Raw genomic sequence first — 14433 nt, forward strand, 5'->3', positions numbered from 1 at the left:
TAAAAATAAAACAGCGCTAGTGTAAATATTAATGAAGTAAATATAAAAAGTTATAAATGTAGCTATGCATTGCAATAAAAATTAATTAATTAATTCATAATAAAATCTTTCGACCACCATGTAATGTAATGTAACTCATTCTTCAGTTTCAATAATGCTATCGACAGAACAAATGAAAAAACACCGTTTTCAATATTTTTCTTAAATTTTGAATGTATTAACGCTCTGATATGAGTCAGAACTCATTTAAATCCTTACTCTGATCATTTGCATTGATTTTTACCTGAATATACTTTTTTTTTGGTGAATATATTTGTGAATAAATATAGAAAAAACGTTAATTCATTAATTATTTTTTATTTTAAAATTAATCACTTCAACAAAAAACGTAACTCTATTGAGCTTGAAAAGCTCATAACAAAAAGATAAGCAAAGGTATTTTCGAGCTCGAAGAGCTTAGAAATGTATTTATACTAATGTTCTCGAGCTCTTTGAGCTCGAAAACAGCGGGAAGTTTCGGTGCTGGCCCGTCGGGTTAGTCGATTTTCGGATTTTTATTCATTATGACAAAAAATTAATATTAATATTTAAGGGGTGCTCAAAAAGTAACAAAGTACTCAAAAACATTTAAACTTCTTGAGCAATGCTTAAAAACTTATGCGTTCAACTGAAATTTACAACATAATATTGATTTTTTAGTTAGAAACTATTGCTGCGACGAGACAGAAGAAATTAAAAAAAAAATCAAAATACAAATTTCGATCTTCATCGAAAAAGTTATTTGCATTACAAATTTATAAAATGTTAAACCATTTTGATACTAACATTATTTCACATTACAGCTGTTTTTATTTTATATTCATGACAATTTTTTTTTTAATTTTATTGTTATTTTTATTTTATTATTTATTTATTTATATATTATTTTATTTATTTAATATATATATATATATATATATATATATATATATATATATATATATATATATATATATATATTTATTATTTTTAAAGTAAACAAGTTAACTAATCATCAATCGATATTGAAAATCTATTTTCAATCATAAAACTTAGTAAAAACAGTCAATTTTCCAAATAACTTTGGTTGATAGTTTTAACTCATGAAAAACAAAATAGCTCAATGACAATAATTTAAGAGGGTTCATAAAATTTTTTCCCGTGGCCACAATGTTTGGTCAGATTAGTCTATGAGTGTCTTTTAATCCCGTTAAAATGTTTGCTAACAGGGACCCTGTCGATGCATTGGCCTTTCAGCTCCTAGATCTATATATATATATATATATATATATATATATATATATATATATATATATATATATATATATATATATATATGCAACATCATGTTCTGTTCAAATTTGTACAGCTTCGTCAAATATTGGAGTGTGCCTTTTTACTGCCCCCAAGCGTATGACGCCTTGAGCGAAAAATTCAGTGATATTCTATCCATGTCGTACGTTTAAACGAGATTATATTTAACATGACGTATGCATATATGATGCATTGCGGGGATCCTATGCTGCATGCTGTCATACTGTTGACGTGAATGTGAAACATCTATTTTTCCTTTATTTTATATCAATTGAATCAACGTCGAATTCGCTAGTTACAAAAACTTTTGCCCGATACAAAAATGACTGATGATCTAAATGATATAAATTGACAATAACGTATGTTATGTTGATGAAAAGTGTTTGCTGAAAGCCTCTTTCTAAGTGGGCGGCATAATGGAGCCGTTTACATAAAATCGAAAAGCCCTGAGTCATAAATCAGGGGGTTGGAGTCAAATAGGACTTATTCTTTATTTTCAAATTTTTTCGATAATTTTTTTATTTCGACCAAAATATTACCCATCACTTGCGTTGGTTATATTGTATTTTTTTCCATCACGCCCAATATTATAGTACGCATTTAATGATTTATGGATTTCTAAATTTAATAATAGTAGTATATTGACATGTGGATGTAAGTTGAGTGAAAAAAAATACAGGTGGGAATTACATGAGAATATATCATGAATATCTTTTGAGCATTGGATGTTCTCTCGCTTCGTTGCATCCTCTACCCATTTACGCCATATTACATTATTATATAACTTAGTATTAACCAACGCCTTTAACGAAACAAGTGGAGATATAGGAAAGGAAAAGCATCTAGCGTGAAAGCATGGTAGTAGTTTCTCGCTGCAGAATCCCTACAGTGTGAATCGAACAGAGTCCAAGCTGGAGTGTGAACTACACACTAAGCGAAGCAGAGATGAGAGTAATAGAGAGAATGGGAGACGGAAAAGGTTAAGTGGAAAAGAGGAATGGCACGCGCGTACTGTACGTTACTGCTGCTGTTGTTATTGCGATGAGAGAAGAGAAAGACAATGAGAGTGAGAATAAGTTTACGTGCAAGCACTCACTTTTGTCGACCCCCGCAAGGGTGAGAGGTGTGTCTCAACGCCTGGCTACGACATGACCAATTAGTCAGCGACGCTTAAAAACAGCATGGTGCTAGCTTTTCTGCCTGTATAATCCTATTTCTTTGTTGTTTGAGCATTTACTTTGTTTTTTGGAAAACACATCACATGATATTTTAAATAATCTATACAAATTTTCTCCTCACTTATAATTTTTTAAGTTCGGAATTTTTAAGAAAAGAAAAAAAAAACGAGCGTTTAGATAACAAAAAAATCTTTGTAGCAACTATAAATGAAATAGGGTCGAGGAAAAGAAATAGAAGGTCGTTGTTGTGCAGCAGCTGCTATTGACACCTCAATACTCAGATTCAGATGGAAAAAGTAGTGCAGCGATTACGAGAACATGATCTGCATCATTGTATTGTGTGTGTATGCACGTGTACGTCTGCGGCGTGCGTGGTTGCACGTGTGTCCATTTGCGTGTATGTATGTGTGTTTGTGTTGAAAGAAAGGAAGTTTTTTCCTTCATTTTTAATTAATTATTAAATTAGGCCTAATAAGTAATGTTTCGTCAATATTAGTTGTTCATAAAAAAATGTCAAGTTAGTATATATCGGTTGTCATTAATAAGTTTTGTATTATATGAAGAGAGCCAATAGAACTCTGCGTAACCATAGGTATTCATTGTCTCCTCAAAGCAAAGGTCCATAAAAATGAGAACCATATAAAAGAATGAAGAAGGAATTAAATCCTCGTCAATACAGCTCCCTGAGTTACTTGACTCAAATTAACATTTTACGAAATACAGTACAGCTCAACTAAAGGTTTTTAATTTGACTTATGATTAATTTGTAAATATTCGGTAGAACAAGGATACTTTTATTTTCATTTTATAACCTCTGAGTATTCCAAATGACACCTCGAAAGTTTAAGTTTCGAAAATTTCCAAAAAATGTAAAAAAAAAAAAATTTCGAACACAAAAACCAAGTTTTAATTTTATTTTCTTTGCCTTTTTTTGAAAACATTTTTTCTTTCCTTTACCCACATTTACTGACTAACGCAAAAATGAAAGAAAAGTAAAAAAGAAATTATTTTGTCATTTTGATGATGATTACACAGTTAAAGGAACAAGACTTGTTCCTTTAATTTTTTTGCAAAATTTTTATCAATCACCCCGGAAAAATGGTTCAACAGATCAATTAAAAAATTTACAGGGTTATTGGTGGTACATTCAGCTAGGAAAAAAACCTGGAAACATTAGTCTTAATAGTGATATTTACAAAGTAGCGGTTGATTTACTGAAAAATTAAAAAAGGCATTTTTCAACTTCCCGCTAAGAAAATTGCAAATTTTCAAAAAAAGGGAAATTATTGGTTTCGGTCCGATTTTCGAAAATCGAGTTTTCATAAGATGTCGACGTTTTGAGCTCCTAGGAAGCTATTCTGACTGTTCCTGAATGCACGTTCGCGCGCACGCGCGCGCGCGTGTGTGTGTGTGTGTGTGTGTGTGTGTGTAAACTTTTTTTGTCCGACGATATCTTTGGAACAAATCAATCGATTTGAACGTACTTGGTAGCAATCGAAAGGGCTCACCAAAACTTAGAATCGATTAAATTTTGGGCTAGATTGGTCATGCAGTTTACGAGTTATACGAAGAATAAAAATAAAATTTTTTTTTTGTTTTTTTATTTTTTGCATGTAACTAATGAAGCGCTTGCCCGATTTGCCTTAAAATGTAATCAGTTTTAAGTGTTGTTGAACCCTTCGATTTCCATCAAGAACGTTCAAATCGGTTCATTCGTTCAAACCATATCACCGGATAAAAATTACAATTTTTAGTAAAAGTATGTTGCACCGGCCTAACAAATTTTTGATCTCTTCGAGCTCAAAAATTCACATGCAATAATGTTTCTGAGCTCCCTGAGCTCGGAAACAGCGGGCAGTTTTGGGGCTGGCCCGCAGGGTCAGGCGGTTTTCAGATTTTTTTTTACTTACTTCTAATGAATATTAAAAATAAAAAAAAAATGTTTTCCAAAAAATGTTGGAAGGTTTTTGTAGGGAATCTATTTTTGTTTTCAACGCCCCCCTTCAATTTATTATTTTATCATGAGTACCTGAGATATCGATTATCAAAACGAAAAAGATCATTTTTCGTTTGAAGGCTAATATCTCAGCGACAAGTTGTGGTACAAAAATGCTAAAAGAGCAAATTAAAGCTAAATAAATTTGCTAACTGGCCTATGCGTTGATTTAGCTGGGAAACGTCTTCTACGGCCTACAGACTCTTTAAAAAAAAAAAAAAAAAAAAAAAAAACTTGGTCTCGCAATATTTCTCATGTTTACGCAAAAGTCGTAGGTCTAAAAATTTTTTTATTAAAATGTGCCTAAGCCAAAGGTTTTAAGTTATAAAATGTTTTTTTAACTTCCCGCTAAGAAAATCGACGATTTTCAAAAATTTTGGGAAGTTATTGTTTTCACTCCGATTTTCGAAAATCGAGCTTTCATCAGATGTCGACGTTTTGAGGTCCTAGGAAGCTATTCTGACTATTTTCAGAATGAAGTCCGAGTGTGTGTATGTATGTGTGTGTGTGTGTGTGTGTGTGTGTGTGTGTGTGTGTGTGTGTGTGTGTGTGTGTGTGTGTGTGTGTGTGTATGTAAACTCTTTGTAACTTTTGAACTAATGAATCGATTTGGATGGTTGAGGTGGCAATCGAAAGAACTTGATGGCCATCAACTTTCCTGAAAATTTCAGATTATTTGATCGAATAGACTCGAAAATATTTGCGAATTACGAAAAAAAAAAAATTTTTTTTTAGTTTTTTATTGATTTCTCAAAAACGACTTATACGATCGACTTCAAAATCTAATCAGCTCTAGTACTCAATAAAACGCGTCAATTGTCACCTCAAACATCAAAATCGGATAATTCGTTCGAGAGATATCGCGGGAGAAAGAAATGGTGAAAAACGGTTTTTTCTAAATATTTTCGAAACGACTGACGCGATCGATTTCAAATTTTAATCAGCTCTAGAATTCAATAAAACGCGCCGATTGCCACGTCAACTACCAAAATCGGTTGATTAGTTCAAAAGATATCGGCGTTGAAAAGTTAAAGAAATAACATTTTATGTTATTTTTTCCGGATAAATCATAATATAACGTACTAAAATGTGCCTGATACCATACCAACTCATATTTTTTATGGTTTCTGTTGATCATATAATGTCATCGAACTTGGTTTTAAGTTTAAATCATATTATCAACAAAAAAATCGATAAAACCTAGTTTTTAATATTTTTATCGGATATTTCATATTTTATTGTTTCTTACATGAGTCAAAACTTACTTAAATCTTGATTTTGATCCCCGACATTGATTTCTGCCTCAATACACTTATTTTACTGAACATAATCAGGAACTAAATTTTAAAAAACGGCTTCATTGATGATTTTCGATTCTTAAATTTTCAAACTTCAGCATAACAGGTAACTTGTTAGAGCTTGAAAAGATCGTAAAAAAACAATTGCATGTGATAGCATTTTCGAGCTCAAAGAATAGCAACTTGATTAATGAGATACTTAATTAACTAAATCTTAAGAATACATTCAATAAAAGGAACTAGCGTGTTAATCGCAAATAAATAATAATTTACAATGTAGCAAGTAATCGCTTAGAGACAAAAGATAATTGGAAATTAGTTAGCTTGTGCGCGCTTTAGGATATAAGATGTACTCATCGATGCCGCAGGGTTTTCGGTCGTAAACTTGGCCTAGCTCCCTAATTCCCTTACGGCTATGTGCTGATGAGGAAATTAGTCGTGTCCACGGCACTATGACGTTATAGTTTTAGGCGGTAGCGAGGCGGAGAAAAACGGAAACCGCAAGGCTGAGGACGACGAAGACAATTCACATTGTCTCAATACAAACAGTGGCTTTTGATGAGAAAATTTGTTTTTAAAGCGACAATGTTAAATGAAAAAAAAAGTGAAAATTCGCATATTTACGGATATTTGGTATTCTGGGCATAACTTTGGATATAACGGATGAACGAAGGATAACATCGGTTTTTTTTTCAACCTCATAGTGTTTCGAAAAACCCTAAAAACTTCCAAGTGCTCTGATTTTTCTTTCTTACTGCTCTAAAACTTTAAATTTATCGTTTTCGCCAAGAATCGCATAGTAAGCGATTTTTCGGTTTTTGATCATTTCTTCAATTTCAAAAGTTTTTTTTTAGCGAAAAACCTTACTTATTTAATCAAAAACATTAATTATTAGAAAAAATTAAAATGTTTTTCAATTTTTTTTGTTTTTTTATAAATTGATTTTTTCGAAATTTCATTTTTCAGTATTTTTCTTCCTTATCATCTTCACAATGCTTTTGATTTTAAGAAAATCGATTGTGGAAACTAGAAAATTGAAGCTACAATTTGCTTCTTTTGTTTTTACCATACGACGATTTTCCTCCGAGTTTCGGTATGTTAAAAATCGCTTAAAAATGTACAATTTTTTTTTTCCCCTTCGTTTCTGCGAGTTGTGTACAGGATTTATACTATGTGCATTACAATTTTTACGAAACAGCAGAATTAATTCTATTTTAGAAATTTTGCCAGTCCCAACGTAATCGAATAAACTAAATTATAATATGTGGGAAATCATTCGCTAACAATAAAGTAAAAGCAATAGATTAAAAATAAAAGTATAATTAACCCTTCAGCACCCGCGTTACAGCCACGTAAAACGTTACTCGCGCGATCAGAAAAAGTCTCACACTTAGGCGCATCGTAAAATTTAAGTTAAATAAAATAAAAATATTATGCATTTTCCCAGTAATGACGTAATTATAATTTATTTGAATATTTCGCTTGTTTTTATTTTTAAATTTTCTATAATGTACCTGTATTTAATTTGATATGTAATGATGGATGTAGCGCCTGAAAAAAATGTCGGTCATTGCCGAAAAATTCGTAACTATCCGAAGTGAGCCGAACCGTATTAATTTTTACGCCTTTACTTCAGTCGGCCTGGAACAAAAAAAGTGGTTTGTTGGCAACTTTTCGAGAAAATGGTCCGATTTTGGATTTTTTTGTTTTTTTTTTTTTTTCAAGTACTCAAAAGAGTATTTTAAACATTTGTGTGTATGTGGGAAGACTTGCTTTTTTTTTGTTTGAAAAATACAGTTTTAGCGTTGAGCTTTACATTAGAATATCGCAGAAACTACGCAAAAGTAGTCGAGACATGCTGCGTATGGAATTTAGAGAATTGGATAACGAACAAAATGAGCCCAACCTGATGTCTCTACGACCAATAGTTTACGAGATATTAAATTTTTTAATAAAAAAAAAAAACGCGGTGCGGCTCAAGCGCTTATAAACAAATAGCTGTAACTAAATTAAAGCTATTATTAATTACTATAAGCAAAAAAATCAGCTAAGCTCAAAAAAATTTTTTCGAATTGATTCGAATTATTTTCTGTTTTTTAAAATTCTGCATTAAAAATAAGTTAAAAAAAAAAAAATTATTTTTTTGGCATATTAAAATTTAACAAGCATCAAAGGATGTATGTGAAAAAAAAATTTGAAAAAAAAAATTTTTTTCAGAAAAAAAATTTAGTTTCAAAGTTTAAAAAAATATCAGCTATACGAAGACTTGAACTCAACTCCGAGATAGTGCGCGTGCGCCATTCCCCTTAAACCGTACTCAGAGAAAAATGGGGGAAATAATAATAATGTGAGGCATATAATAATAATAGTAAGCGGCCGCTGAGATATTCAAAATAATTTAGTTTTTTCGTCTTATTTATAATTTATTCTTTTTTTTTTTTTAGACTTAATTAACTTTTCAAAAATTGATTCAACGATATAGGTATGTATCGATTCAAAATTTTATGAATCGTCCAGAAAACCTAATGAAAAATAATCGATTTTCAAAATGTCAACTATCTTTTCGTTTATAAACAAATAAGTAAACATACTTTTGAAAAATCGATTTTACAACATAGGTATCAAGCGATTCCAAATTTTATGAATCAATTGAATAACTTATTGTCAAAGTATAAATTCTCAATAAGTTAACTAACTTTTTTTTATAAACAAATAACCAAATAAACTTTTGAAAAATCGATTCGACGATATAGGTATTAGTCGATTCCTAATTTTATAAATCGTCCAGAAAACCTAACGAAAAATAATTGATTTTCAAAAAGTTAACTAACTTTTTTTTTTATCAAGAAATAAGTTAACATACTTTTGAAAAATCGATTCAATAATATATGTATTAATCGATTCCAAATTTTATGAATCGATTAAATAACTTATTGTCAAAGTACAAATTCTCAAAAAGTTAACTAACTTTCTTTTTATAAACAAATGAGTAAATAAACTTTTAAAAATTGATTCGACATTATAGGTATCAATCGATTCCACATTTCATGAATCAATTGAATAACTTATTGTCAAAAAAAAAATTTTCAAAAAGTTAACTAATTTGTTTTTATAAACAAATAAGTGAATATGCTTTTAAAAAATCTATTCGACAATAGAGGTTAGTTAACTTTTTAAAAATCGGTTATTTATCGATAGGTTTTCTGAATGATTCATAAAATTTGAAATTGATTGATACCTATATTGTTCAATCGATTTCTTATAAGCTTATTTACTTATTTGTTTATAGGAAAAAAAGTTAGTTAAAAAACTTATTAAAAATCGATTATTTATCGATAGGTTTTCTGGACGATTCATAAAATTTTGAATCGATTCATACCTATATCGTTGAATCAATTTTTGAAAAGTTAATTAAGTCTAAAAAAAAAAAAATTAAATTATAAATAAGAAGAAAAAAATAAATTATTTTGAATATCTCAGCGGCCGCTTACTATTATTATTATTTGCCTCACATTATTATTATTTCCCCCATTTTTCTCCGAGTAAGGTTTAAGGGGAATGGCGCACGCGTACTATCCCGGAGTTGAGTGCAAGTCTCCGTATAGCTGATATTTTTTTAAACTTTGAAACTAAATTTTTGCATGAAAAAAATTTTTTTTTCAAATTTTTTTTTCACATACATCCTTTGATGCTTGTTAAATTTTAATATGCCAAAAAATAATTTTTTTTTTTTTTTAACTAATTTTTAATGCAGAATTTTAAAAAACAGAAAATAATTCGAATCAATTCGAAAAAATTTTTTTGAGCTTAGCTGATTTTTTTGCTTATAGTAATTAATAATAGCTTTAATTTAGTTACAGCTATTTGTTTATAAGCGCTTGAGCGGCACCGCGTTTTTTTTTTTTATTAAAAAATTTAATATCTCGTAAACTATTGGTCGTAGAGACATCAGGTTGGGCTCATTTTGTTCGTTATCCAATTCTCTACATTTCATACGCAGCATGTCTCGACTAATTTTGCGTAGTTTCTGCGATATTTTAATGTAAAGCTCAACGCTAAAACTGTATTTTTTAAACAAAAAAAAGCAAGTCTTCCCACATACACACAAATGTTTAAAATACTTTTTTGAGTACTTGAAAAAAAAAAAAATCTGGCCGTCGGTTGACCCTACGGGCCAGCCCCAAAACTTCCCGCTATTTTCGACCTCAAAGAGCTCGAAAACATTAGTGTTGATATATTTTCGAGCTCTTCGAGCTCGAAAATGCTATCACATGCAATTGTTTTTTTACGATCTTTTCAAGCTCTAACAAGTTACCTGTTATGCTGAAGTTTGAAAATTTAAGAATCGAAAATCATCAATGAAGCCGTTTTTAAAATTTTCTTCCTGATTATGTTCAGTAAAATAAGTGTATTGAGGCAGAAATCAATGTCGGGGATCAAAATCAAGATTTAAGTAAGTTTTGACTCATGTAAGAAACAATAAAATATGAAATATCCGATAAAAATATTAAAAACTAGGTTTTATCGATTTTTTTGTTGATAATATGATTTAAACTTAAAACCAAGTCCGATGACATTATATGATCAACAGAAACCATAAAAAAGATGAATTGGTATGGTATCAGGCACATTTTAGTACGTTATATTATGATTTATCCGGAAAAAATAACATAAAATGTTATTTCTTTAACTTTTCAACGCCGATATCTTTTGAACTAATCAATCGATTTTGATAGTTGACGTGGCAATCGGCGCGTTTTATTGAATTCTAGAGCTGATTAAAATTTAAAATCGATCGCGTCAGTCGTTTCGAAAATATCTAGAAAAAACCGTTTTTCACCATTTCTTTCTCCCGCGATATCTCTCGAACGAATTATCCGATTTTGATGTTTGAGGTGGCAATTGACGCGTTTTATTGAGTACTAGAGCTGATTAGATTTTGAAGTCGATTGTATAAGTCGTTTTTGAGAAATCAATAAAAAACTAAAAAAAAATTTTTTTTTTTTCGTAATTCGCAAATATTTTCGAGTCTATTCGATCAAATAATCTGAAATTTTCAGGAAAGTCGATGGCCATCAAGTTCTTTCGATTGCCACCTCAACCATCCAAATCGATTCATTAGTTCAAAAGTTACAAAGAGTTTACATACACACACACACACACACACACACACACACACACACACACACACACACACACACACACACACACACACACTCGGACTTCATTCTGAAAATAGTCAGAATAGCTTCCTAGGACCTCAAAACGTCGACATCTGATGAAATCTCGATTTTCGAAAATCGGGGTGAAAACAATAACTTCCCGAAATTTTTGAAAATCGTCGATTTTTTTAGCGGGAAGTTAAAAAAAATCCAAAATCGGACCATTTTCTCGAAAAGTTGCCAACAAACCACTTTTTTTATTCCAGGCCGACTAGACTACTTACTTTACTCGCGTGATGAGAAAAAGTCTCATTGCTTTTTAAAATAAATCATTTAAAAGTATTTATTATGTTTGAAATAATTTTTGAATTCCAAAATCATAAAATGCATAAAATTTGATGAACCCGCGAAAAAATGATCAGACCTGACCATTCCTGTTCATGTATGATCAGGCCTGAAATTAGACATGCTCGGGCCTGATCATACCTGCTCATGTCTGTTCATGTCTGTCTATGCATGTTAATGTCAGAAGCGTTAAATACGCTCAGGCCTGATTATACCTGTCCATGCCTGTTCATGTCTGAAGCGTTAAATACAGTCAGGCCTGATCATATTTGTCCATACCTGTTCATGCCTGTCCATGTCTGTTCATGTCTGAAGCGTTGAATACGCGCAGGCCTGATCATACTTGTCCATGCCTGTTCATGTCTGTTCATGCTTGTTCATGTCTGAAGCGTTGAATACGCTCAGGCCTGATCATACCTGTTCTTGTCTGTCCATGCCTGCTCATGTCTGTCCATGTCTGTTCATGTCTGAAGCGTTAAATACGGTCAGGCCTATCATACCTGTTTATGCCTGCCCATGTCTGATCAAGTCTGATGTATGGGATTGAATACAAAATCTTAGTTATAATTAAATATAACTACCTTAGTTTTAATTACATATAGCTAACGTAGTTATAATTATATATAACATATAGAATTTCATATAACTATTAATCAATAACTAATAAATCCGATATAAAATTTTGTTAATTAAAAATCTATCATGTATAAGATATAACATTTTGTTAACCGAGAATCTATCAGGTATAAGTTTTTTATTACTTGAAGTTTATACGCAACTAACTTTTTAAGTAAATCTCTTAGGTCAATGGGTAGCGGGTTAAACTTCTAAGCGTAAAGTCCACGGTTCAAATCCTGCACACGCCTGAATTTTTATTTTTATAGAAATCATTATATATAATTGTATAATGTAATTATCCATAGTTACAGTGGACTCTCGATAACTTGAACTCCAAGGGAAGTGATAAAAAATTTGAGTTAACGAGTTTTCGACTTAACAAGATGTTCAAGATTCGCAAGTAGATTAGACCACAAATTAAGAAAACAATTGATTTCTGTGATATAAAGCATAAAGTAATAGCATATAGCAAGTTGTTAATTTTCATTTAGCACTCATGATGTCTAGATACGAACTGATTAACAGTGAACAACTTTGCAAGAAAATAAGTTAGAGAGATAATATACATTACAGACAAAAATATAAGAAGTATTGAACATTCCTATAGGAATTTATAGTTGATTGCTATAAGATTGGACAGTTTGGAGAAAAAAACGTCTTTATATATTACTAACTTCGACTCTTAGAGTTTCACTTTTAAAATTTGAGTTATAAAATATAAATATGCCTCATCGATACTGAAAGGGAAACGATACTAAGTTCGAGTTACAGAGTCTAAATCATTTGAGATATCGCGAATTTAACAGTTCAGCGGAAGGAAATACAAATTTTTTTTGTGTTACTGAGGATTTCGATTTAACAAGGTTCGAGTTATTGAGAGTCCACTGTATGTATAATTATCTATGGCCATTTTTTATTTATAATTTTCTTACCCGGATGAGCCTAAACAGACATGAACATACATGATCAGACCTGATCATGTCTGACCAGGCTGACCAGGCATGGTAATTTTTCATGTCTGATCAGGCCTGAAGACTCATGACGTTTATGTCTGATCAGTTCTGATCATTTTTTCCCGGGAAGATACAAAAAATTTCATTAGGTCATTCCATTTGAAATTACTTAGAAAAAAATATTTGAAGTCAAGTGTCAAAAAAAAAACTCATAGCGCGGGTGTTGAAGGGTTAAGAGAAAGTTGGAAAAAAATTATTTAGGTAAATTCATAAGCTTAACATGCATTCAATCATTGAGTGATAACTAAATATAAATATGTTGACTTCGTAAAATAAATCCTAGTTTTTTTTTTTAAATCACCGTTAACAATAATAAAAACAGTCCATCAACTAACCCGTATGAAAAACAATTTATGGTTAAAATATATAAAATCATATGTATTTGCAACAACAAAAATATATGATCTATTATTGTAAAATGAGCGAATAAACTAATTGGATCTGGTTTAGGCGAGGTGAATTAAACAATTAAAAATTACACAGATTTTATCAATAAATAAATTATAGATTTATTTACACTTAAAATTATGAGAACTTATATTGAAGCGAATGCGACTATAATTAACACGCGATAGCGAATGCAACTCAGATAGTTTATTCACGTATAAATTGACACGTGGTCAGTAGCGGTTAACTCAACAATAATTAATTAACAATTAATTATTGGCGACAGAAAAGTTTATTTATTCTCAATAAATAGCAGCCTTGATATATTGTCTAAATATTGAGGATAATTCAGCGTAGCGGTTTTAGTTTAGTATCACACAAGAAATAATAAGCGAAGCGGTTCAAGCACGAGGTTGCAAGTAGCAAAGACACGTTGTAGAAACTCTGAGTGAAGCGGTTAGACAGATAGTTGTAGAAAGAATATTGGTAGCGTCGTTGAGTCGTCGAGAAGCTTGGTGTCGACGTGGCAGCCTTGCTGCATATAACGAATTTTCCTATTGGCTTAAAAGCGCGCCAAAAGGTAGCAGTTGATAGCGAGCTCTCTCATAGGCTGACCAATATAAAACGAATTTTGTGATTGGTCAGCTTGTAGCGGGTTCTCAGGACGTCTTGACACGATCCTGAGTTAGAAATTGTATGTGCCGGGCCCAAATAGCGAGTGACCCGGCACTATTCTGACCTTCAGTCAGTAGCGAGCTCGGCTTCTCCCGAACCGAGCGGAAATGCACGAAGCTTGATTTAAATTAATCAAGCTCGTGACTGAACAATTATATTGTATATTATAAAAAATCATATAGAGATTTTCGCCGATTTAATATAAAATTATGTACAATAGTAAATATATGTATTCCATATGTGTAACTTATATGTTTTTTGAATTGAGCTACATATAAATATATGGTTAGCTTACAACATATTGTATTGATATATTTTCTTTTATATTAAAAAAATATAAAATTTTTGTATGAATTAAAATATATGGTAGCATATGGAGTATTTCACGCCAAATCGACCACTTTTGACCCCGACCCCTATCAATTTGGC

The sequence above is a fragment of the Microplitis demolitor genome, chromosome 5, assembly GCF_026212275.2.
Source record: "Microplitis demolitor isolate Queensland-Clemson2020A chromosome 5, iyMicDemo2.1a, whole genome shotgun sequence".
NCBI lineage: Eukaryota > Metazoa > Arthropoda > Insecta > Hymenoptera > Braconidae > Microplitis > Microplitis demolitor.